We start from the raw sequence: 27,920 nt of genomic DNA on the forward strand, positions 1-27,920 counted from the left end.
ATTCTCCTTGTTTATTGTAAGATTTTATTTTTATTCTATATTTTTTCCAAGTTTCAATTCACCTTGTTCATTGTAAGACATTATTCTATATACTGTCATTTAAACTGTTGTAATGTAAAATGAAGTGATTAGTAACTCTGTTACTAGAATTTCGGTATATAAAACTGTTAAATAAATAAATAAATATATATATAAATAAATAAATATATAGGAAAGATGAAGTCTATTTTGGAGATATTTTGGCTCAATTCTGTCGGGCTCCAGGGTTAACTTGGTGTGTTTTGGGAGCTGTTGATACACATGCTGTAGGGAAAATGTATGAGTCTGTCAGTTACCCCCATGGGCCGGTTTTGAAAAAAAGCCCCTAGGTCTATATTTTCCTGCAATCTGAACTTCGACATGATGCTTGCTATTCAGTCCAATTAGTTCAATCTTGGTTTCATCAGACCAGAGAATCTTGTTCAAGTGCCTTTTGGTAAACTCCAAGTGGGCTGTCGTGTGCCATTTACTAAGGAGTGGCTTCCGTCAGGCACTCTACCATAAAGGCCAGATTGGTGAAATGCTGTAGAGATGGTTGTCCTTCCAGACTTCCTACCCATGTTTAATATCACTTGCATCAGATAAATAGGTGTAAAATTACACATGGATAATTTCAAAATTTACCTCAAAGTGTTATGAAGGTGAGTAATGACTTCTTCGACAGGACTCAACTCGGAAAAATTCCTGAGCCATATAAACAATAAAAATTTGGACACTCTATCCACTGTATTTTGTCTTATGCTGCAAACAAGATATTTGGAATAGCACAGGGTATATTTTGCTCTGTTCAGAAAATATTTTTTCATATGTATAATTTTCTCCACACCTCCAAATTTCAGAGAATAGAAACACAATCTGTGTATATTTACAAAAGTGCCTTTAAGAATTTTATGTGCAAAAAGATCACAGTCAGTGGTTAACAGTGTTCAAAGCAAATATTTCCAAGCTCTTACAATAATGTACATAGAAACTGCCCTTGAAATTAGTCAGTGTAGAAGAAGTGTTGTTGCAAATGGGACAACAGCATCCATAAAATAACTGATACTGAGCTCAGTTTTCCACATAAATGTATATGACTATTACGAATAAGACTTTCCTACTCTGTGATCAATGGTGATTGTGAATTTGATTTCACCACCAGGTACCCAACCAATCGGCAAATTTTCAAAATATCAGTGGCTCTGATAAAAACATATATCACTCCATGGTGAGACCGCACCTTGAATACTGAGTACAATTCTGGTCGCCGCATCTCAAAAAAGATATAGTTGCAATGGAGAAGGTACAGAGAAGGGCAACCAAAATGATAAAGGGGATGGAACAGCTCCCCTATGAGGAAAGGCTGAAGAGGTTAGGGCTGTTCAGCTTAGAGAAGAGACAGCTGAGGGGGGATATGATAGAGGTCTTTAAGATCATGAGAGGTCTTGAACGAGTAGATGTGAATCGGTTATTTACACTTTCGGATAATAGAAGGACTAGGGGGCATTCCATGAAGTTAGCAAGTAGCACATTTAAGACCAATCAGAGAAAATTATTTTTTACTCAATGCACAATAAAGCTCTGGAATTTGTTGCCAGAGGATGTGGTTAGTGCAGTTAGTGTAGCTGGGTTCAAAAAAGGTTTGGATAAGTTCTTGGAGGAGAAGTCCATTAACAGCTATTAATCAAGTTTACTTAGGAAATAGCCACTGCTATTAATTGCATCAGTAGCATGGGATCTTCTTAGTGTTTGGGTAATTTCCAGGTTCTTGTGGCCTGGTTTGGCCTCTGTTGGAAACAGGATGCCGGGCTTGATGGACCCTTGGTCTGACCCAGCATGGCAATTTCTTATGTTCTTATGGTCTATGAAGTTTGCCCATTAACACCAACTACTCAACTTTACAATCCCTGCCACTCCATCAGAGATCCTTTGTGTTTATTCCATACTTTCTTGAATTCCAAAACTGTTGACGCCTCAGTTCTATTTTCTAACAGGACTAAAGTACATCCTAATATAGGAAGAAAGACGGACCAAAGCCAAAGGAAAAACTTGAGTACGGGGGGGGGGGGGGGGCGAAATATACAGGGCAAGAGAAAAGCAGAGATGGAGTATCAAAGTGGGATAACATTGTAAGACAACAAGATAATAGCAGGAAAAAAGATATTGGCGAGTGGGACGAGGGGTGAGAAAGGTGAATAACGAAAATAATATGTAAATAGCTGAAGCAAAGTAAAGTGTATAAAGAGCAAGTGTAATGAAAGAAGAGGAGCAGAGGGTCATACTAGGGCAGATAATGTTCTAGAAGACAGAAAAGACGGGAGAGGAATGATACACCAATGAAGTGCAATATTATAACGTGTCTGTAAATGAACCACACAAATAGGAAGAGGAGGGCATGGTAAATGACCAAAAAAACGGGGGAGAGCACAAGGGAATGGGAAGGAGGGTAAGGAAATGAAGTCACCAATGAACAGAGACTGGCCTCAGTAGCAGCCAGAATTGTAGCAGAGTCGCTGAAGGAGTACTAGACTCAATGAAAGACACTTTAAAAATTCAGAAAGGATGATAAAGTTCAAACGGCAATCATTTCCAGTAGAGAATGAGAAGACGGACGGGAGGTGGAGGGTAGGAAAAAATGGGAAAATTCAAGTAAAGAAAGTAACAAATACCAAAAAGCTCCCACAGAAATGGAGATATGGGGGCAGAAGCAGCAGCCAGGTAACAGTAAATATATTCTGATTAGAGGCCTCCTGAAACCACACAAATGTTGCATCCAAAATTTGGGTTATCAAATCTGAGCAAGCCAGCCAAACTACAAAAAGTTATGTCTTCTCCCTGACTAGAATATATTTGCAAGTTAGTGGCTGCCTTGAATTGTATGGTAGATATCTGATATTTGAGAAAAGAGGTTGAACAAAAAATAATGCACACCTCTTTCATGCAAAAACTGAATTATATATATAGATAGAGAGAGAGTCAATTACTGTTATGAAAACCCTAACAATTTACATACAGAATCTATAAATCAATTGGCTGATTAAACTGCAAAAACCACAGCTCACTAACAGAGGTGTGAAAATCAGTAGAAGTAAATCTGGTAAAAACTAGGCACATCGCCTTGAGGGAATAATTTGCAGAAAATGGTCCTGCAGTAAATTTTCCCACCATACAAATAGCATTAAAATTGACTTGTTAATGGAACAAATCATTAGATCAGATTGCTTTTAGATTTCTTACAGCAGCGCAGATTTTAACATAGCTTAAACGACCCTTTCCTCTTCTGGCAAACGTTTAGGTCTGGAGCCCACTCAGAGCCAGGAGCAGAGTATCTCCTTTCATGACAACTGAAAGCTCTGCCCAATCTGACTGAAGATGGGTTGCTGAGTGCAAAGCCATTCGCACTCCCTGCTGGATGGGGATTGGGGAGGGCTTCGTTTAATGCTGGATCCAATAAGGTCTTCGTGTTTTTCTTTTCTTTAACCATTCAAAAAACAGATGATGCATTGTAATATATAGCGCTAGAAATTCGCAGATCCTTGTGGTGAGTTGATCAAAGAAGTGAAGACTTCAACAAGCGTTTCCACCTTTTATTCATGAATACTTAGAACGAGGTTTTGGTCCCCCAACACGGACCGTGTTTTGCCACAAGGGCCGCGTTGGGAGGGACAGAGACCCGGAAAAGCTGATATCAATTGAGTATGACATATAAATCAAACTTTAATCCGAGAATTCGGTCAGGGGAGACGCCAAAGTTGGAAGCAGGCACCTTGCGGAGGTTTATCCAAAGAATTAACACTTCCGAATGCCACAGCCAGTGGCTCACAAGGGTTCCCCGGTAAAGGCTGAGACACCTTTACCGTACAGCTCAAGTTGGTTTCCATATAACTACAGGTTAGAAAGCCGCTTCTCTTGTAAGTGACTGGGAACTCTTGTGAGCCAAACAAAAACTGAACTGGAAACCGCAACAAAATAGACACTGTATATGAAAAATGGAAACATTATCAGTCCTCACAAAACATCAAATAATAAAACCAAGAAATATAAAATATAATAGTAAAACCATATTAAAAAAATAAACAAATATTTCAAACAGTTGACTAATAGACTATCCAATTTTTAAAAACTCATTTTTTTTAATTTACTGTTTTGAAATATGTTTTTGATGTTTCAGAGACATCAAATAATACCTAATAATTATAAATAGGGATAAAAAATCTCACACTCTCCATACCTGGGAACATTTGATGTCTAGTCATCTAAGGTTGTTGTGGATTAGCAGAAGAGAAATGGATGCACAAACTTTCGTCTTCCCTCTCTCTCACACACACAGACAGAAGCAACTCCCTTTCTGTCATACTCACACATAGGGCCTCATTTTCTAAAGTATCGCAGGCCTGCGATACTTTAGGTAATGAGGGGCGGGGGACCGAAATGGGGGACAGTCCTGCACTAGCCGGCAGCAATCACACCGCCGTGGTGCGATCGCTGCCGGTTTCGCACCTAATAGCGCCACCATAGAAGGTGTAGCTATTGGGCGCGAACTCAGACGCGAAAAGGCCCTTACCTTTTCGTCGTCCGCGGCGTCTTCGCCGAGTCGCCCTGGTGACGCCCCGACTTCTCCTCTTCCAGGGCCGACTCCGCCCCCATCCTGTTATCACACGCGATAAGGGACTTTTCGCCTGCGAAACATCCCTTATCGCGTGCAAGCCACTTGGAAAATGACCCCCATAGACAGCAGCAGAAGCACGCTCCCTCTCTCATACACACACACACACAGAAGGCTCCCTCTCTCTCTCTCACACACACACAGACAGCAATAGAAGCATGCTTCCTCCATCTCCCTCACACACACACACACACACACAGAGAAGCACCTCCTTCTCTCTCTCGTGCACACAGAAGCACACTCATCCTCTCTCTCACAACATAATACACACACACAGAACAACTCCCTCTTACGATTGTGCCTCTGCTTTCTCTTCACCATGCAGCCTGGCCTGCCTCTCTCGCCTTTCTTCAGCCTGCCGGCCCAGGCTCCTACAGCGGTCTGCAGCTCCTATCTTTGGCTCCGGGGGCAGCCCACAGCTGAGCAGCTCCCTTTTTTGGCTGTGCAGGCCTGCAGCTATTTTCCTAGTGGCGGCCTGCAGCTCCTGTCTTCAGCCCCGCTGGCCTATCTGCAGTGGCCCACAGCTGAGCAGCTCCTTTTTATGGCTCTGCCAGCAGCCCTCAGCTGTTTTCTTTGGGGGGAGACAGGATGCAAAAGGAAGCAGCCCGAGTATTTCCCGCCATCACGTTACTGCATAGTGGAGGGGCATGTGAGGAGAGTGGGAAACAGGGGTTAGGCCCATGCTACCACAGCGTTGTTTGATGAGAGAGGTAGAGCAGGTCCCACAACCCACACGGCTGCCGCAATGAATGTTGAAAGGCAGGTTTCACCAGAGAGAATTGCTGCTGTGGGTTGTTTTTGGGCACAGCGGATCCGCAGGTATGGGGCTGCTGCAATCAACACCAACCATGTGGTTGGGATGACCGGCCCCCTGGAGCATGCCCGAAGCCCTGATAGGCCAATCCGCCCCTGATTGTACCATTTTTTTATATACCAAGTCCTCGTCCTGTAAAAGGGCTAACGAGCATCCTAGACCTTCTGACTTCTCAGGTTCTGGACAGGGAAAACAGTTGAGTATTGTGTTAGCCATAATGCACTTTATTTATTTATTTATTTAATGCTTTTCTATACCGACATTCATGACACATGTCATATCATATCGGTTTACATCGAACAAGGGAAATACACATTAACTTAAATGTAGCTAGGGGGCTACTGATAGAGATAAGAGAGGAGGTGAGTTAAATGAACAAGGGTTACCGGCACCTTGGAGGGTGGAAGAGAGTGAGGAGCGAAAGAACAGAGAGAAGTATATCTAAATCGATTAACAGCGATGAGAGGGGACAAGTGACTGAAATTAGATATTACTACAAAATGCATATGAAATATATACAGTATAAATACTGAGTTTGACATTACAGATTAGAGAGAGGAAGGTGAGAAGGGAACAAAGGGTAGAAGTATGCATATGAAATATATACAATACAAATACAAATACTGAGTGGAGAGAAGGAACTAAAAGAAGAAATCTATTTAAATCGAATAACAGCGGTGAGAGGGATAGGTATCTGAATTTGCCATAACAACACTATACCTATGAAATTTAAACACTATAAATACTGATTGTGAAAAATAAACAATATAAAATACTGATTGTGATATTACAGATTATAAGGTTGAGGATAAGGTTAAGGGAAGGCTTGTTTGAACAGCCAGGTCTTAAGTTTTTTCTTAAAGGTCAGCGGGCAGTGTTCCTGGCGTAGGTCTGGAGGCAGGGTGTTCCACAGGGATGGCTCAGCTGCGGAGAAGGCACATTCCCTGGTGGAGGTACGAAGAGTGGATTTGGTGGGGGGGGGGGGGGGGCATGAAGGGTTCCTTTATAGGCCTCTCGAATTGGTCTTTTTGAAGTATGGAGTCGTAGCGGGATTTGTAGGTCGAGTGAGTGCTGATTGTGGATGGTCTTGTGAATAATAGTGAGGGACTTATGAAGGATTCTGAAGCTTAAAGGGAGCCAGTGGAGATTCCTCAGGATGGGTGTGATATGATCTCCTCGGCTGGAGTTGGTTAGGATTCTGGCGGCAGCATTCTGGAGCATCTGCAGGGGTTTTGTGGTAGTAGCGGGAAGGCCAAGCTACTACCACAGTAGTCTATTTTAGAGAAGAGGGTAGCTTGGAGGACCGTCCGAAAGTCATAGAAGTGGAGAAGGGGTCTAAGTCTTTTCAGAATTTGTAGTTTGTGGAAGCAGTCTTTGGTTGTGTTGTTAACAAATTTCTTTACGTTCAGACGGTTGTCCAGTATGATGCCGAGATCTCTCGCTTGGGCCGCTAAGGCGATTGGAAGGCGGTTGTAAGCACTGAGACTTTTCCAGCTTCTGATTTAAACTCTCCAAAAAACAGTGGTATGGGAGAAGCTTTAATGATATATGGTTTGGTTAGGAATGTCTAACTAGGAATCTTTTCTGTATCGTGTTGTCTTAGTATCTGTATGCACACAGAAACAATTAAAACCCACTCTCCTGTCATCTCCAGACACACAACATAGGACAATGGTCTTTGGGACAGGACCCACTTACACCCTAGTCACCATCACACACACACACACCCTTCCCAGTAGACGATAGCTTCATTCTTATTCTCCAATGTCATGTTTACTCTCCTTACTGTCTAAGGCAGCTTGCAGTGGAAACAGACTCTCTGTTGACTGTTCCCTGGCAGGATACTCTTCCTATTGCACCTCAGGAAGTCTACAGGAAACTCCCTCAGACCACCTTAAGGGTCTGACCCCAGCTATCTGGCCCGGTCTTCCTTAATTCCCAACCCAGCAAGGGATTTTGGGCCCAAGGAGGATCCCTTCAACCTAGCATAAGAAAGCAGTGCCCAGAAGGGCTAGACAGGCCCCGGGAAGCAGGCAGAGACCCATCTTATGCAAAAACTTGCTTGTTTAAGGATGGTGTTACCTGAAAAAGTTTCCTGAAGTTAAGGTGAGCTGCATCATGTTACGACTATGCCTCCTCACCACCAGAGGTCCCTCACGAGCATGCTCTCTTGGCTGGCCCAGTTTGTCCTACCTATCTTCTCCATGACCTGGACTTCCTACTTAACCCCGCCTAGCCAATGCCTCAGGGCTTCGGCATCGAGTTCCCTTGGGCTCCCTGCTCTAGCCTCCCATTTCCCTCTGTGTGCCTTCGGGCCTTCTGTCCTGCCTTCGGGCTTTGTTTCCTGGCTCCTTGCCTTGCTGCCTTCGGGCTTCGTGTCCTGCTTCCTTGCCTTGCTGCCTTCGGGCGTTTGTGTTTCTGTTCAGTGTAAGTCTTGTCTTGGTTTTGTCTAGTCCAGTCATTGTCTGTCCTGCTCTCTTGGTTCCCTCAGTCCAGTCACACATACCTACAGTCAGTCTCACACTTACCTGCACGCTATCCTGAGTCCACCCTTACCTGCACTCAGTTCCAGTATTCAGACCATATTTACCTGCACTCACATCCAAGCGTACCCCCATGTTGTTCCAGTGTATCACGAAGCTCACCCTTACCCCCACGTACCCTGTTCCTGAGACTCCCTTCCAGCCAGCTCCCAGCTCTACAGACTCCAGCTTACAGCAGACTCCTTCCAGCCAGCTCCCAGCACCACAGACTCCTTCTAGTCAGCACCTGGTATCAGAGACTCCTTCCAGCCAGCACCTGGTATCAGAGACTCCTCCAACCTGCACCAGACTCCTTCCAGCCAGCTCCCAGCAGCACAGACTCCTTCTAGCCAGCACCTGGTATCAGAGACTCCTCCAGAAGCACCAGAAATTCCTCACCAGCCATTATCAGAGACTTTACTGTGACTCCTGTTCTCTCTATCCTGAGTCACTCCTGCAGGTGGTGTTCACCACACCTGGCGATTGCCCAATCGTAACACATTATTTGTTTGATTTTGGCTTTCTCACTGTAAATAAACTGCACCTAAGGAACTAGCCAGAATCTGCCTCCTTATTTCTCTTGGCTGTTTCCTATGCCTTGACTGGCTATGTTTCCATTAGGGATGTGCAATCATTTAGGATGAATTAGGCAATTTCAAAGAAATTGCCTAATTCGTCCTGGTTCAGGGAACCCGAAAACCGAACCAAATTTTCCCAAAATTTCAGGAAAATTTGGTTTTCGGGTTATTGCGCACTAACCGAAATTCGGGTCCCCCAAATTACAAAGGCCTGAACCATGGGAAATACGAAATTTCCCGCAGCGGGCCGAAAACGAAGCCCGAACCAAAGGGTTTGGGCTTTGCACATCTCTAGTTTCCATACTCCCTTTACACTACTCCTCTGCTTGTTGGACCCTCTTTCTCTCATTACTCTTCTATAGTTTCCATACGTTATTAACTAGAAAGCTTCTCCTCTGAGCCTCTTCTGTGAAGACACCATCCCTATGCAGGTACTCAGAGAACATATCCCACCCAGTGGCCAAGTGCAGCACCTCCATTGCAAATGGCCAATATGCCGACAGCTGGCAGGTTAGGCCTCATGAAACCATTCTCCTAATAAGGGTACTCAAACTAGCTAAAGGCAGATACAGGATGTTAATAAGGTGCCAAAAAAATCTTTTAAGGGGACACAAATGGCCAACCCCTTATATACAGAAATGTTCTGTGGTTAAAATATCATTTGGATCACAATTCTGATAACTGAGCATTCAAGAGTTGAGCTTCCAAGTGGCTCGCAGCCCTTTTCAAGAGCCACAGCATTCAGTGAGTCCTCACTCTGACTTTGCATGCCACTATTTATTTTATTTTATGTATTTATATAAAGTATTTATAGTCCACCTATAGTCATGCTAAGTGGATTACAAGGTTGTTTAACAAGTATTTCCAGGGTATATATCTGCACCTTGGGAATGCTTTCTATATAATTTGCGATGTAGCAGAAGGAGCGCTATTAGGGATCATGGAGCTGTTCTGTTAGGCAGAAAGGAAAGTCCATTGAGTGTGAAAAGATGTACCCACATGGCATGATTATTTTAAGAATGCACACATTTCCTTTATGCAGCGGAACAGTCTGGCAATGACTCCTATGGCCCAGGACCAACTATCCTCTGAAGGCAAGGTGGCACTCACAGGTGCTGTCTGATAGCCTCAAAAAGGACCCAGAGGCAGACGAGGGACCTGTAGAAGAGCAGCAACAGCCTGTGATGGAGCAGAAGACCCAGCCGGCCACTCCTCTTTCAATGACCCCTGATCTTAGACAGTTTGCAGGTGACCAGCAGGAGGGAAGCCCAGCAGAGGAGGAGCTTGTTTCTCCTCAAGAAGAGGAGGTGCAAGTCACTCCTACAGAGAGTTGCATCATCGCCATAAATTTCAGTGAGATTGCTGGACTCAGGCATGAGATGCATGGCCTCCAGGATGTTGTGAGGGGCGGAAATGCAGGGCCTCAGGGAAGTTGTGAGGGAAAGATGCAGAGCGTGTAGCAGGAGTTATGTAGCATTCGTACTGCAATGGAGGCCCAGACTGCAGTGTGGCGGGAGATGCTGCACAGGTGGCCCTAGCCCCTACCATTTCTCTAGTAGGTGAGCACAACTATCTGCAGCCACCACCAGCCTTTGCTGCCCCAGCAAGCTAGACGGCCTCTCCCCAGGCTGACGTTCCACCTGCACCATTGCCAGCTCCATCTATTCCTCCACCCACCCACGAAACCATCATGGCACCACCTCCTCAAATGCCACTACCATCTCCTCTAGTGCCCGCAGAATCACCACTGCCACAACTAGAGAGAGACGCTCCCACCTCTCCAAGGATACTGGTGTCTGAGGAGAAAAGGCCAACCACAACTGCAAGCCCATCTTCTGAGCTGCCACAGAGCCCTGAGCTCATTAAAGATAATTTCAGTATTTATTCAGGCCTCAATATTAAAAGCTGAATGGCTATGTAGCTTAGTCAGATAAGACTTATCTGGCTAAATTACATGGGATGTTCAACGGCACGGCTATGCCGCTGAATATCCGCATAAAAGCTGCTACTTAGCCAGATAAGTTATCTCCGGTTATAGCCGGATAAGTTATATATAATTTATATTAAACTGCTCTAACTGATCCAATTAACGTAACCGGACACGAGCGAATATTGCTATTATCTGGTTAAATTAACCAGATAAATAGCACTGCTCCAATCCACCCAGTCCCCGACACACACACACACAATCCCCACCTCACCCCCGATAAGTAGCGCTGAATATCAGCCTCTCAATGTATAACAGAAAAATCTGGTTTTGGCATCATAAGTGTTTTTATAATCAGATTCAGGTACTAAATTAAAAAGCTCAAAAATAGAAATTAACTAAGTAGCATATGTGAGATGAAAACTGTGATGTATTTTCAATAACATTCTGATTGTTAAAGTTTCCAACCTAATTTTTAAAATGCTGCTTATAACTTCTACAGAAAAACTGTACACAGGGAGGGCAAACTTCAAATATGCCACACAAAGCAAAAAGAAAATTCATAAGGAGTTTCCCTTTAAAAATGCAGCTGGTGCACCCAGCATGGGTGCAAAAGTAACTGTGTACATGGCACCTGTATGGCCTGTCCCCACACCTTATTTTATGCATGTAAAAATGCACCTGCTGTGAACAGTGTGTATACGTTTACCTACATTGAAGGGTAAGTAATATTCAAAATGCATTTTTATGTGAGTAAATACACATTTCCCCATGTAAAAAAAAGCTTTGAATGTTACCCCCTCACTGTTAATATACACTTTGAATTAAAACTGAATTTAGACAAATTTAGGCCTAGATTCATCATTTTGCTATAATTTTCGCATGAATAGCACCTGCGATAAAAAAAAGGGGTGTGGTTACGGCAATTTCTGAGTTACCGCAATGCATGCTATTTTTAACGCTTCGCATAGGTATTTACCGCAGCGTGCGAAAATTTATCGCACCCACAATATTTTCACTTTGCAAGCTTGAGAAGTGCCCAAACAGGGGAATCCCATATTAGTCAGTCAGATGTACAAACAGCATAGTATACGTCAGTGAAGATTTGATGTGATATGGAATGAGGAAAGGTACAATGTACTCTCGCCCTAGCTTGATGCACGCTCTACCTAGGTGCTATCACTGATATGTACGGTGCTGTTCATACCTCTAACTGTACATGTAAACCTGGCCCCCAAACCCTAGACCACCACCACAACCTCACCTCCAGTTACTAGTGGACCCTCCTACAGTGGTATAAATAGATGACAAATATGTGCACCACCCAGACGCTCTCTTTCTCTCTGTCCAGTAACAGCTAACCTCCCTTCTCCAAACTATCGCAAAAAATGGCCCCGTTGTGCAACCCCTGCCCCCAAACCCATTTTTTGCATTACATTTTGCAATCTGGCTCTTCGCACCCCCCTCCTCGTTTGACCTCGTTTGACCTCGTTCCCAGAGGGTGGGTGGGGAGTTTGGCCAGGGTAGATGGAACTGCAGGCAGGTGGGAGGATTCCGGGGGGTGGGGAGCAGGGAGCTAAATTGCAAAATATAATACAATGTCAGGCATACTAAAATGATTTCTGCGGGTTCACAGCAGAGTTAAATAGCACTATTTCACTCTTAAGAGACAAAAATAAGTTATAATTTGAAAGTGAAATATCTCTTATTTTGGAGCCAGTATGCAGCAGGAACTGGCTGGACTCTATTAAGGGATTCTATTTCACAAGTTGCTACCTGATAAGGCCAGCAGGGTTGAGAGGACAGCTGGGAATAATTTTTTTTTTTTTTTAAAGAAAAGTTATGTTTATACCCCTAAATTATTTTCTGTAGCAGACCTTTGCATCCTTTATGTTGAAGTTTTCCTAAAAAGCTCTAAAGGCTAATGAACTTTATTTAATGCATCCCAGAAGCTTCCTTAATCCCTCCTGGGTGAGTAGTTAATGATAACTCGCATAAAGATTTTTGTATAATGTTTTTTCAGACTACATATGTGATAAAAATGTTCCATCTGTTGTCTCACTCATAGGAGATTTAAAAAGGCACATAATTTATGTTAACTTAATTTGGATGCGCTGGAATAGCATCACCAGATGTTTGAAGAGTCCTGAGCAGTCAAATAGAGAAGAAGCAGCAGAGGTTGCTAGACACCCTCCATACAGTCACAATGCAGCAAGAAGGAAAAAAAACCACTTTAAATCAAACAGGGACGTCCTCACAGCCAAGGTAATTAACCTATGAGATCTGCAAGGTGCAACATGGAGATCTTGCCATTGGGATTAGCATGGGAATCTGAGCAGCTTCCTGACAGGCAGAGGAGAAATGGACCACTTGGAAAGGTTTAACTCAGCTATGAGCACAAGGTAGCAAATCCAGAGCCAGTATACCAAATTAGGGATACTCTACCAGACCTCACCCCTGCAACCGCGGCGAGAGGCAGACCATGCAACACCTGTTTGATTTGCCCATTGCTGAAGGATGGCCTCTGCACTCTGTAGGATCTTGCTGAGGCCAATTTATGAGCAAGTGAAATGTGCTTGTTAGTAGGAAAGAAATGTGACTTTGATGGATAGACAGAAGAAGAAAAAGGTCTAGCTATATATATCTGACATTCAAACTGCAGGCAAGTTTCTAATAAAGAACAGGCAGAAGCAGAAAAACATTGCTATTCTTGATTACAATTGGGTAAATCTGATTGATTAATTTGATTGGCTCTTTAAATACTCCTATTTTTTCATAGCAAATTTTTAAAAAAAACACTGTTGCATATGGTGACATCCACTGTCTAGCAGTCCCTTCAGATACAATTTACAATGGCAAGTCACGTTACAATTTTAAATAATTATTTATAAAATTCATGACTTCAGTGTCTGGGAAGTACCAGCAATAATCTCTCAGCTCCTGTCTCAAAGTGTTTTTCTGAAGTTTTCTGAACATATTTCCTAACCACTTCCGTGCTCACAGACCATAAAAACCTAGCTTGATGGACTCTCTACCTGGGTAACATAGAAACATAGAAATGAGGGCAGAAGAAGACCAAACGGCCCATCAGTCTGCCCAGCAAGCTTTCGCACTTTTTTTTTTCTCATACTTATCTGTTACTCTTGGCCCCTTAGTAACCTTTTGGTTCTATTTCCCTTCCACCCCCGCCATTAATGTAGAGAGCAGTGTTGGAACTGCATCTAAGTGAAATATCTAGCTTAATTAGCTAGGTTGAGAGAACATTGCACAAATCTCATCTTTGGGTGAGTTTCCTAACTCCGAAGGTCATCAAATCTTCACAAGAGAGCGTTCTGTTCGTACGTCTCACTTTGAATGTCAAAGTGGCCCCTAACCCCTACACTAATACCTAAACCTCACCTCGAGTTACTAGGTAGACCTCCCTTAGAGATATAAATACCTATCTAAGTGTGAGGGCACTATGGCTAGTCTCTCTCTCTCTCTCTCTCTCTCTCTCTCTCTCTCTCTCATAGGAATGCCCTGATGGCTGGCTCTTCAGGAGCTTATTTAGTGCATTTTGATAAATCCAAGCCTAAATTTGATTGAAAATAGGCTCTAATTAAGGTGCCTAAAATCAGGCACACTCCATTTTCTAAATAAAGGCTCTGTCATGTCATCCAAAGCATAAAGATAAAATGCAAACATGTTGCTCAGCTACAGATTTTTTTCAAATATTTTCCACAATTCATTTAAGAAATGTGTATATTCTTTACAGAGCTGCAGGAAATACTGGGCACTCTACTGAAATTAGACTGGCCTGTCAATCTAAGAAACGTCATTCTGTTCTATTTTTGCAGTAATTTATGTACAGTTTCATTATACTTATGTCAAGCACCCTGAGCAGAGCAGTATAAAAAGCCATGTAGAAATATGCTCATTCAGAAAAGATATGAAGCAACTCCTTCCATATAAGTATATGTGTATATGCAATTGAAATATCAGTTTCTGCACTAGTAGATAGATGACAGGGAAGAACATGCTACAGAAAGATTTGTATCTGTGTGCAACAGCATCTGATAAAAAGGTTGATTGCATAAACATTTTTTAAATATGAATGCAACAAGGCATTCTAACTTGCTTGCAGACTGCACTCCAAAGTATTGACACACTCTTTGGTGGCCGAAACACAGGATATTTATTCACTTAAGCGCTCAAAGAAAATATTTTTAACAAGAGAAACGAAGCTGGAGGTGAAGAAAGGCCTATCAGCAAGCTGCAACAGTGAAATAAACCTGCCCCTCATACAGGAAATAAAATGAATCAGGTTAAGATTGCATAATTAGGAAGGAGATGTTAGTAGTCTGAATAAAAAAGAAAAAAAAAGGTGTTCAGTCTTTGCAGGTAGACGAGAAAATACATTTTCCACTAAGGTTAAAGACTGAGCATCACCTATTGAACCACAATGATGCATGAAATGTTTTTAAGTGAAAATGGTTTAAGTGATCATGACCTCATTACTATGGTAATTATTATGCTTTAGTTAAGACAGTTAAGCAGTGCAATCACTTTATGACAGTCAAAATGGGGAATTCAAAGTATCTTTTAGTGTAATCTGAGACAGAGGAGGCCACAGCAGGGATAACAGGTGCACCAGTAGCAGCTGGGAGGGAAATAACATGCCTAAGTAGCCTAGTTTGACCGGATTTATATTGTCTGAAGCTACTGCTGCATTTTAAACAGTGCAAAATAGTTCCTTTTCACAAAAAGTATCCAACAATAAATGTTTCGCTACAGTGAGATCGTGTGACATGATCAGTGTCACATTCTCCTTCCTCCACCATATATTGCTGCCTTGTGAGTACATTTTCAAAAGGGTTGTGTGCGGAAAATTAGCATATACGCATGTAAGTAGCCTGTATTCGTGTGCATGCCATTCTGTAAACATCAAAAGTACCCGCATATTTTTGGATAAATGCGCACATTTTCTGGTGCAAAAATAAGAGGCGGTCCAGGAACATTCCAGGGTGGGATTAGGGTATGAGTGCAAGTTGCTATTTTATATGAGATTTACGTGAATATCTTAGCCAACTTATTTGCATTTTTTATGCCTGCTAATTGACTAGTGCAAGTGAAATTGGACTTGTCTGTTGTCTGGTATTTTTGGGTGGAATTTCTGGATGGCCTAGGAGGAGTTCACCGTGAAGTAGTAGGGGCTCTAGGTGAACTGGAGACAGACTGGGTGAACTGGCAGAGGTATTAGCAAACTGGTGATTTCAAGTACACGCGTATATTTTAAAATATATGGTATCTGTCTACGCGTATAAATCAGGGCTTTTGCACGTACTTATTTCCTCATACGTAAAATATATATGCGTATGTTTATAAAACAGATAACGTATGTGCTTTCAGTGCAATGCAAATATTCATGCGCACTGAAATATACATGCATATTTTCAGAGCAGAACTACATGTTATTTTATAAAACTGTACAACTCCCACCACACAGTTTATAAAATACTTGAGTAAATCTCTGTGAGTCTACTTACACGCATAAATGTGAATAGGTTTGAAAGTTATCATCTTGAATTTTTTCTTCCCAGAGTCATGCACTTGGGGAAAAGAAATCAAGGGAGCAGTACATGATGGATAGTAGGATACTCATGTGCACTCATGTGCATTGGGGAGATCATATCTGATGACCTCAAGATACCAAAACAGTGGAACATTACAGTGTCTGAGGTGAGGCATAACCAGTAATAAAATGTAGGTGATGCCTTTGTACGAGATATAAACTGGATCACTGTATTTTTGAGGCCAGACTTCCAAAAGGAAATAGATAAAGTAGAGATACCCCAGAAAGGGGCTACCAAACTGGTACAGAGTCTGCACCAAGTTTTATGAGATAAGGCTTAAGGACTTCATTATATATACTCTAGAGCAGTGGTTCTCAACCTTTTTTCGGCCGGGACACACCTGACAGATGGTTCTCACATGCGTGACACACTGAACATGTGACCATCACGGGACAAAATGTAAATATACATTCTGCATCCTCAGGAACCACGTCGACCCCCAAAATGGGTGCAGAGCAGAACTAGGGCATTACCCATACGGCTCACCATACAAAAAAAAGATATTCTGGATCTGATGACATCTCAGTAAAAGCAAAGCAAACTCTCTTTACTGGCAAGCACAATACCCCTCCTTATGAAAAGACAGTAATTAACCAGGCCCTAAACACTAATACACCTCCTATTGGGAAAACAGAGCAAGCCAAGCTGCTACAGATACCCACTTAGAAATAATTGTAAAACTATACTAATAAATGTTACAAAACAGCTGATGAACGGAATAACATCCAACAATTAAAAAACTCATAAAAATTATTAAAAATTGTCTAAATATCAAAATATTTCAAAACAGCAGACACATCACATAACACCCAATAATTAAAATGGCAATCAATCAAGAAAAATAAACTTAAAAAGCTGCCTTTACTTACCCTCTCCAGCAACTCTCCTACTCCTTTCCCTTGCAGGCCAATAGCACTCACCAGAAGCAGCAGTGGCTGCTGAAGCTCTGTCCTCACAGTCCTCTTCCTTAGGGCCCACAACCAGTCACAACCAGTCTCTGTCTCACACAGACCAGTAACTTCCATAACTAGTATCTCTTCCTCACACACACACCAGTCACCTCCCTGACCAGTCTCTGTCTCTCACACACACACACCAGTCACCTCCCTGACCAGTCTCTCTCAATCACACACATACTGTCACTTACATACAAGCACACACATACTCTGTCACTTACAACCACACACACTGCCACTTATGCACCCCATTGTACCACACACACAAGCTCTCACTCATGCACCCAAGCACCCATTCTACCACATACACACACACACACTGCCACTCATGCAACCAGGCATGCATTCTAACACACACACACACACACACACACACAAAGCTGCCACTCACGCACCCAGGCATGCATTCCAACACACACACACACACACACAAAGCTGCCACTCACCACTCAGGCACCCATTCTACCACAGGCACACAAGCTCTCACTCATGCAATCAGGCACCCATTCTAACACACACACACACACACACACGCTCGCTCTTACTGATGCACCCAGGCACCCATTCTACCACACACACACACAAGCTCTCACTCATGCACCCAGGCACCCATTCTACCACACACACACACAAGCTCTTACTCATGCACCCAGGCACCCATTCTAACACACACACACACACACGCACACAAGCTCTCACTCATGCACCCAGGCACCCATTCTACCACACACACACACGCACACAAGCTCTCACTCATGCTCCCAGGCACCCATTCTACCACACACACACACGCACACAAGCTCTCACTCATGCACCCAGGCACCCATTCTACCACACACACACACACAAGCTCTCACTCATGCTCTCAGGCACCCATTCTACCACACACACACACGCACACAAGCTGTCACTCATGCACCCAGGCACCCATTCTACCACACACACGCACACAAGCTCTCACTCATGCACCCAGGCACCCATTCTACCACACACACACACAAGCTCTCACTCATGCACCCAGGCACCCATTCTACCACACACACACACAAGCTCTCACTCGTGCACCCATTCTACCACACACACACGCACACAAGCTCTCACTCGTGCACCCATTCTACCACACACACACGCACACAAGCTCTCACTCATGCACCCATTCTACCACACACACAAGCTCTCACTCATGCACCCAGGCACCCATTCTACCACACACACACACACGCACACAAGCTCTCACTCATGCACCCATTCTACCATACACGCACACAAGCTCTCACTCATGCTCCCAGGCACCCATTCTACCACACACACACACACACACACACACACAAGAGCTCTCACTCGTGCACCCAGGCACCCATTCTACCACAAGCACACAAGCTCACATGGAGCCTCTTCTCATTATTTGGCCTCCACTTCTCAGCCACCTCTGGCCTGACCTCCCGCGGTACGCAACGTCTCTCCAGCCGCCTCCCGCAGTGTGCAGGGTCTCTGCGCTCTTCAGCCACCGGCAGCGGCGCGCAGCATCTCTTCGTTCTTCGGCCCCGCCGCTGGTGACGCGCAGGTCTCTCTGCTCTTCAGCTGCCGGCGGCGCGCAGCGTCTCTTCGTTCTTCGGCCCCGCTGACGTCGGCGCGCAGGTCTTTTCGTTCTACGGCCCCGCTGGCGTCGGCGCGCAGCGTCTCTTCGTTCTTCGGCCCCGCTGACATCGGCACGCAGCGTCTCTTCATTCTTCGGCCCCGCTGGCATTGGCGCGCAGCGTCTCTTCATTCTTCGGCCCCGCTGGCGTTGGTGCGCAGCGTCTCTTCATTCTTCGGCCTCGCCCCTAGGGAGAAGGGAAGCACAAGCGGGGCAGTGGAACACCGGGAGCCGCGACACACCTGCCGGAGCTTGGCGACACACTGGTGTGTCGCGACACACCGGTTGAGAACCACTGCTCTAGAGCAGCGTTTCCCAACCAGTGTGCTGTGGCTGGAGTGCAGGTGTGCCTCAGCTGCAATCTCATTTCCTGTTTCCCTCCTGGCCTGCAGGATGTACTCACACCAGCAGGGGTCGTCAGATAGCAGCACTTGGCAGCTGCTCCAGCTTTCCCCTCTGCTGGCTCTCCCCTGCAACAGAAACTGCACAGGGTCCTGTAGTCTCATGAAACCTGCTGGCTCCATCCAGTTAAGATTGCAGAGGGAAGCTGGAAAGGAGGAAGAAGCAGCACTCGGTAAGCTTGCTCACAGACTTCTGTACAAGGATTGGGGTTGGGGTGAGGGAAGGGAAATTGAATATGCCACCGGGTATGGAGGAGAGTGAAGAGAACGTGATGGTGTTTCATGGGGATGGGAAGGAGAGGTGTGGGGAAAGGGAAGGTGTTGATGCCAGGGACTGAGGTTGAGAGAAGGTAATGCCAGGGGATGGAGGAAAGGGAAAAAAAGGTAATGACTGGGGGTGTGGGAGATGGAAGTTAGGATGTGGTTAGTGCAGTTAGTATAGCTGGGTTTAAAAAGGATTGGATAAGTTCTTGGAGGAGAAGTCCATTACCTGCTATTAATTAAGTTGACTTAGAAAATAGCCACTGCTATTACTAGCAACAGTAACATGGGATAGACTTAGTTTTTGGGTACTTGCCAGGTTCTTATGGCCTGGATTGGCCACTGTTGGAAACAGGAAGCTGGGCTTGATGGACCCTTGGTCTGACCCAGTATGGCATGTTCTTATGGAAAATTATGATGATGAGTATGTTGGTGGGGGAGAGGAGAAAGAGGGAAGGTGATTAAGCCAGGGGATGAAAGAGAGGGAAGATTCTGATTTTGATTATGATGATGATGTCAGGAAGTAAGAGAGAGGGCAGGTGATGCCAGGGGGTAGAAAGGAAGAGAAGGTGATTGGCATTGGGGGTCAATGTAGAGGGAAGAGAAAGGGAAGATGCCAGGGGTGGAGACAGAGAGGGATAATGATGCCAGGGGGTGAGGGAGAGGGGTAGAAGGAGAGGGAAGGTGATGATGCCAGTGAGTGGAGGCAGAGGATAGCTGATGATGATGCCAGAAGGTGAGCGAGAGTGGTGGAAGGAAAGGGAAGCTAATGATAATGTTGTCGGGGCAAGGAGAAAAGATGGAGGGTGAGAAAAGGTGCTGATGATGCCAGGAAGTGAGAGAGAAGGGTAGAAAGAAAGGAAAGGTGGTGACAATGATGTTACCAAGAATGAGGAGGTAGAGAGTAGAAGGTAATGATGATGATGATGCAAGCAGGGAGGAAGAGGTGTTTGGAGTGGGAAAGTAATGATTATGATGATGATGGGGGGTAGGGGGTGGAAGGACAGGGAAGGTGATGATGATGCCAAGTGGTGGGGAAGAGGAATGGAGGGAGTGGGAAGGTGATGATGCCAGGGGGTGGAGGCAAGGGATGGAGGGAGAGGAAAGGTGATGATGCCAGGGGTGGGGGAGAGGGAAGGTAATTATGATGATGATAATACCAGGGAGTGGGAGAAAGGGAAGGTGATGATGATGATGATGATGATGCCAGAGGATGGGGAAAAGGGGTAGTGGGAACGGCATGATGATGATGGTGGGAGAGGTGCAGAAGATAGAGAGGGAGAGAAGTGATGATGCCAGGGGGTAGGGGAGAGGGGGAGAGGGGTAGAGAGAAAAGGGAGATGATGATAATGCTCGGGGCAAGGAGAACAGATGGAAGGAGAAAGAAGGTGATGGTTATACCACAGGGTGGGAGAGAGAGGGAAAGTGATAATGAAGAGGGTAGGGATAGAAGGAAAGGGAAGGTGATGATGATTGGAGAAGGGAAGAGATTGTGGGAGAGGGAAGATAATAATGATGATGCCAGGGAGTGGGGAGAAGAGGTTGAGGGCTAGAGAAAGTGATAATGATGCTAGGGGGTGGGGGAGAGGGAAGGGAAGAAGAAGAAGATGATGCAAAGGAAGAGGGGTGATTATGATGCTGGGGGTGGGGGAAGAGGAAAGGGAGAACGGAGAAGGTGATAATGCCAGAAGACTAGAGGAAGAGAGAAGGAAAGAGAAATGTGATGGTAGCAAGGGGTGGGGAGAGAAGGAAGATGGTGATGATGCCAGTGGGATGGTGGGAGAGGGAAGAAAGAAAGTGATGATGGGGAAGTAGTTGATGTACCACAACAAAGTGAACCTTATGCTAGGTGTGCCATGAATCAATAAAGGTTGGGAACCACTGCTTTGAGAAGAGAGGCGAGAGAGGAGATATAACAGACATTCAAATACCTCAAAGATATACAGTGTATTCAGAAAGTATTCAGACCCCCTTCACGTTTTCCACATTTTGTTACTTTACAGCCTTATTCTGAAATGGTTAATATGTATTTTTTGCTCTCCTTAATTTACACACAATACCCCATAATGACAAAGCGAAATCAGATTTGTAGTGATTTCTGCAAATTAATTAAAATAAAAAACTGAAATGTCACATTTACATACGTTTTCAGACCCTTTACTCAGAACCTTGTTGAGGCCCCTTTTGCAGCAATTACAGCCTCAAGTCTTCTTCAGTATGACACTACAATCTTGGCTCACCTGGATTTGAGCACAGTGGCTCAAAGGGAGCTTTCATCAGCTACGCCAACACCGCATTGAAGTCCTAAGACAATGTGGGAGTCCTTAGGGGAGGCTTCAACTGAAACAGGTCTCACATGAAATGTACAACTATAGGCTGTATACAGATGGCACACCAACTCACCATGGTTATATACACCAATCACACTCAGATGAGCTCTAATGGAGGTCTTCAAACCAGCTTCCACAAAGTGTAGCAGGTAGTCAAGTAGTTTTTATGACTTTCTAGTGGAAGGGTTTTGGAAGCCACCAGGACCCGAGACAAATATTCCGAGAGATTGAATGGTTGCAATATCAACCTCTCAATATCCAGGCTGTGAGCGACAGGGCCTGGTGGTTGGAATGGCACAAACTGCCTCGATTCTGGGTATTGAGATCTAGGGAACTCCTCAACCTGATCGTTTTCCAGCTAGACATCTCCGAGAGGAGTGGAAACCAAACCTGTCTCGTCCAAGTGGGACTATGAGGATCTGTAGGGAGATATCTCATGTTTTACCACTGATTCACCAAATATGAATCATAGCTAAGAAATGTACAGGCCAGTGTACTGACAGGCCCCAAAAGCACTGTCACAGCTCAGTGGAAAAAGAAGAACTTTTGCCCTGATACACTGAAGGATACTTTATCAAGATGTGCCTGTTGTATGTTCCTGTGTAAATAGGAGCAAGGCAGAGGGACATACAACTTAAGCTCATAAGCTGGTGTCAGGGACCAGTCAAGGCAAGTCCATACATCAGAAAGACCCCCACTTTGGAAGAAAGGGGGGACAGTTGGGACAGAGAAAAGCACTCTGGCACACAGCTTGGCATACAGATGTGGCAGCATTTCCCCGAAGAAATGGGGAGGGGAAAAAAGACCTGCAATGTGGCAGGACCCCCCCCCCCCCCCCCACACACACACACACACACACACACAAGTAATGGAGAGTGGGGAAAAGACCTGCAATGTGGCAAAGGCCCTCCACCCACCACTTGATTATGCATGAACTTATGCATATTTATCAGCTGAAAAGTATAAGGGAGCAAAGAAGAAGAAGGGAGTGAATCCTGAGAAAAACCCTGAAACCAGAGAAGGAACCCCTGAAAGAAATGAAAAGGGGAGTCTGAAGCAGACCAGCAGACCCTGCTATCGAGGAGGGAGAAGATTAGGTGTGGCCAAGAGACCAGGACAGAAGATCAGAGCGAGAAGATACCCTGCTCAGATGCGAAGAGTGACTCGGAGTCTGAGATGGTGAGAGGTAAGAGCAAGCCCAGATAGCCCAGCAAGTACCAGAGCCAGAAGCAAGTCTCCTTCTGGGACTGCCTGCCCGCTCTGCCACTACCAAGTCCAGGAAGCAAGCCTCTCCCCTGCCCACATTCTCCAGACCTCCAGCCAGCATCTACTTTGGAGATAAAACAGAGGGATATTGCCTGAAGCTGGGACCAGGGGTAAGTAAGTTAGCCATAAGTATTAATATATTAAGCAGGCTAAGGTTTATGGCATGTTTGTTACCACCCATGGTACAAAGTTTTCTTTAGGAAAAACTGGTGCTTAGTGGCCAGGACCTTAGAGACAGGAATTGTTGTTATTTTCTAAGTGCTATATTCTGCCAAACCTGATAAATAAAAGCCTGTTTCTGAGGAGAATACACGTTGTCTTTTTCTGACTTAGGATGGTGAAGTAAGGTGGGAAGACAATTGGAAGTGTCCTGTAGTATGTAGGTCCCTGCACCCCTAAAACTGTTTACAGATCATAGTCCCTTTGTTCTAGCAAAGCTTCAAGAGAGTCTTCGCTACCAGTGGAGCTGGAGGATATGCATACAGAAGAACCTTGCCCATCTGAGGCTGGTCTGCTGCAAGTCCTATAAAGAGAGCAGAACTGAGAAACCTTCCTGTTCCAAGGCCCCTCGAAGAGATCCACATCCGGGCTTCCCCAGAGGCAGAAGATCCAATTTGCAGTCCCTTGTTCCAGAGACCATTCATGGGGTCTGAGGGTGTGACTCAGTCTGTCCACTATCACACGCTCCATCCTGGCTAGATACATGGCCTTCTCCCATGGGAGAGGGCCCATGACCAGACCTAGACAACTTACTGATACAGGAGGTATAATACCATACCTCTTTGCTTGATGACATATCACATTGCTACTTGGTTGTCGGTCTGTATCAGTAGAATTTAGTTTGATAGCTGATATCTGAAAGCCCACAGCAAAGCTCCAGGAAATTGATTTGGCACAGATGTTCCTGGGCAGACCATAAATCATGGGTGCTCAGTCCATCTACATGAGCTCCCCAGCCAAGGACAGACACATCCGTGGTAAGGACAATTTGAGTGGAAGCATTTTGGAAGGGCACTTCGCTTTCCAGATTCAAGATTTCCTTCCACTAGGACAGAGAGGCATGGAGGGCAGTGTGACTCAGATGCAATCCTTGAGATTCACTGGGCATTTCATATGTGCAAACATGCCAAAGGACTGATGTGTACTGTAGCAGCTATGTGGCCACGCTGATGCCTGCTGGCTTTGGCTCTGTTGAATTCCCACCTCGATGGTCATCTGATTGATGGCCCGTTGCCGGGGCAGAAAAGCCTTGGCCTGAGCCGTGTCTAGCAGGGCTCCAATGAAGCCCAGTTGTGGTGATGGCTGAAATGGGACTTGGGGTAGTTGACAATGAACCCTAGTAATGCCAGCTCCCAGATGATTGAGTGCATGGACTCCTCAGCCCCTGCCCAAGATGTGCTCTTGACCAGCCAATTGTCCAGATACAGGAAAACATGAACTCCCAGTCTGCACATGTGTGCCCCAACCATGGCTAGGCATTTTGTGAAGACACATGGGGCTGACACAAGTCCAAACAACTGAACATGATACTGGAAGTGCTGTTTTCCCACCATGAATCGGAGATACTTCCAGTGACCTGGGAAGATTTCAATGTAAGTGCAGGCATCATTTAGATCGAGGGAGCATAGCCAGTCCCCTATTTGCAAGAATGGGTGCCTCGGGAAACCATCTTGAAATTTTTCTTTTGCTGAATTTGTTCAAGTCCCTTAGGTCTAGAAAGGGATGGATTCCCCCTTTTTTTTGGCATCAAGAAGTACCAGGAGTAAAAACCCTGCACTTTTTGTCCTGGTGGGATGGGTTCGACCATTCTGACCATTAAGAGGGAGGAGAGCTTGGCTACTAGTACTTCCTGATACACTACCGGGTCCCAAAATGGGCTCAGGGGCAATTTGATGGGATACCTAATAGATTCAATCTGTACTCCTCGTGAACGATGGAGAGAACCCACTGGTCTGAGGTTACACTGGGCCATTGGTTCATAAAGAACCAAAGCCTTCCCCCAACCAGCAGGTCCATCATTCCGGGTATGGGCGACTTGGCTATATCCTCTGAGATCCAAACAAAGCCCCGTCCCTGCAATTGACTGAGATACTGACTGGAACTTTGGAGCTCATTGTTGCCTGGGACAGCCACGAGAGCCCTAATGTGACTGACGGGAACGAGGAGGCAGAGGGAAGTACTTCCTTGTGCAGAAGAAGGACTTCCTAGGCCCAGATCTTGGTGACCTCCTGGCTGAAGAGGATTCGATGCTGAGTGCCAGTGGAGAGCTGCTGAATGGTTGCATAGTGGTCCCGGATTTGGGCTACCATGTCCTTGACTGTCTCTGAAGAGATTCTCTCCCATACATGGCACATCAGTGAGTCGCTCCTGTACCTTCAGTCTGAGATCAGAGGCCCCCAGCCATGCGAGCCTGCAGGCACCAGCTCCTGCTGCAGAGACCCTCAATGCCATCTTGAAAACATCGTAGGTTGAATGGACCCCTGTTTTCCACACTCCAGATGCTTATGCAACAGGAGTGTTGCAATATCCTGCACCTGCTTCCAGATGTCCTGCATATATTGGCTCATGTAGAGCTGGTAGGCTGCTATGTGGGCAATAAGCATAGCGCCCTAGAACACCTTTCTCCCAAGAACATCTATCACTCTGATCCTTTCTGGGGGCACTTAGGAATGGGTCCAAGAGCATTTGTCCTTCTTGAGAGCTTGTCGAATCCGAGAGCCTTTTGGACAAGATAAATCACGTCTGTTTTCCTATTCACAGGAGGCACTGTGAGAGGGTGTTCCTACACCTTCATCAGTAACTCCACAAGGATCTTGTGCATTGGGATTGCCACAATCTCCTTGGGAGGCCCCACAAACTGGAGAATATCTAGATTTTATGCCTTGTATCCTTTTCAGTCATCAACTGAAATGGGATGGCCTCCATCAACACCTGAACAAAGCGTGTGAAGGAGAGGTTCTCCGACGGGGACTTCCATAGCTGTCCTTAAGAAAGGACATTAACATCAAGATTCCAGAAAACTTTCCCTTTTCCTGACATGAATATTTTCTTCTTAAGCTAACTTTTATCTTGTTTTAAGAGTAATAATGAACAATTTTATAATGTTCTACGATGTATATTTCTGATCTATATCTCCGACATCTTCGACCTGGAGGAGCCCAACGATGGTTGGTCTCTGGCGTCCCTCTCAGCAAACGATCTCAATTGAATTGGTGGCCCTGCTAATGTTGGTGATTCGGTGTCCATAGATGGTCCCTTGATGCCAATGCCTCCAATGCTGATGTTGCTGGTTCAGTCTTTTCCAGCCCAAAGAGGCACTCCATCTTGTCGAGTCGAATCTTACATCTCTTCAGGGTCATCCTGGTGCTCTTGCTACAATCCTGGGTGTCGTGCAATGCCCCAAGGCAGAGGACACATCTATCTTGAGGATCCATGATAGATTTGATCCTCATACACCTGGGGCACCACTTAAAACCCAAAGTGGACAAGTTGTCACAAAACAAAAGGGACGCAAGATCAAAATTGATGGCAGTGGCCTGTCTAGGATGCTAACAGAAGAACCGGGGGGGGGGGGGGGGGGGGAACCCCTGTTGACCATGTGAGCAAACACAGATAATTTTTTGAAAAAGACCACTTAACAAAGTAGGCCAAAAAAGTTTGAAAAAAGTGAGGTTCACCTGAATGCGAGACATGAGGCTCTGCAGAAAAGAAGAGACTAAAACGACCTCGCATGGACACGTGATATATTGTATGCATAAGCATGCTCAATGAGGCTCAGTCAAAGTTCTAGAAAATTTGACATAAATTTTCTGTGTCAGGCTCCATCCGATGATATTACCTATATGTTGGGACTGCCATCCTGCTTGTCCTTGGAGAATTCACAGAAACTAAAAGAAAAAACTCAAGCCCAAACAATTGGGGGAGGATAAAGAAAGAGATATATGAAAGAGCATACAATTATGATACTGTAATTCACCAGGTAGGCAAACAAAGAAAACATTTGATTACCCAGAAACTTTCAGCAGCCTGGTCCCAATCCAACTAGTTGCTCTACCTTCCACAAACTCTGGAGTTGAGCAGGATCACAAAATACATAAGTAGCCCCCTGTTATTTTAGTAATCATTTAACTGGAAATTTAAAAAAGAAGTCAGCTCTCAGATTGATAACTGACTGTTTAAGTCCCAGAAAAGTTCTACACTTATCTTCAGTCTACTACATCACAAAACAGCACTTCTCTGATATGAAAAAAGGACTTCAGGGATTAGTCCCAATCTGGTTTTAACACAAAAGATACCAGCAGAGTGGCTCTAACAATCAAAGTTTAAACTATTCACAGGAAAATTCCCAGTTATCACAACCTTCCTCTTCCCAACAGGCAGAAAATAAGCATATACTATTGGAGGAAAGGTTTAAGAAGAATATCTCAGAACTTTTAGAAAATTAACATATCTATTGAAGAAACCTTAAGAGAGCAAGGAAAATTAATAAAGCGAAACTTTTTCCTCCTAACATGATTCCAATTTTATTATGGATCAGCTGATTAGAAGCAGAAGACATCAAATTCCCTATATTCTCTTCATACTTCCTAAGACCTTCAGCTTGTTTTGTCAAAATCTTATGCTTGGAACACATTTTGTCAGAGGCCACTTTAGTAAAATCAAATAAGTGTGAAACGGATCTCATTAAAGAGGACTCCCTATGGGACACAAGCGCTGCCTGTTGTGTGCCCCGGTTGCGGCAGGCCCATGACCAGCCCTACTCACCCCCAGTGCTCGGGTCCCAGACCTGGCCCTTCTTCTCTGGCATCGGTAGGCAGCCGCCTACGCGACCACGCTCCTACCACTTCCCCAGGTTCCTCAGGCTGCTCCACCGCCTCCAGTCGGGTCTCCCCACATGCACATATGAGAGATGCCACCACCATATAATCTCAGC

The 27,920-nt window shown here is 44.9% G+C and overlaps 1 protein-coding gene across 1 annotated transcript in view; it reads right to left on the reverse strand.

Moving 5' to 3' along the window:
- The window catches only part of DLG2 (discs large MAGUK scaffold protein 2), a 2,548,136-nt gene that overhangs the window by 2,369,385 nt on the left and 150,831 nt on the right, over nt 1-27,920 (reverse strand). The window lies entirely within an intron of this gene.

Source organism: Rhinatrema bivittatum, chromosome 5 (genome assembly GCF_901001135.1).
Source record: "Rhinatrema bivittatum chromosome 5, aRhiBiv1.1, whole genome shotgun sequence".
In the NCBI taxonomy this organism is placed as follows: domain Eukaryota; kingdom Metazoa; phylum Chordata; class Amphibia; order Gymnophiona; family Rhinatrematidae; genus Rhinatrema; species Rhinatrema bivittatum.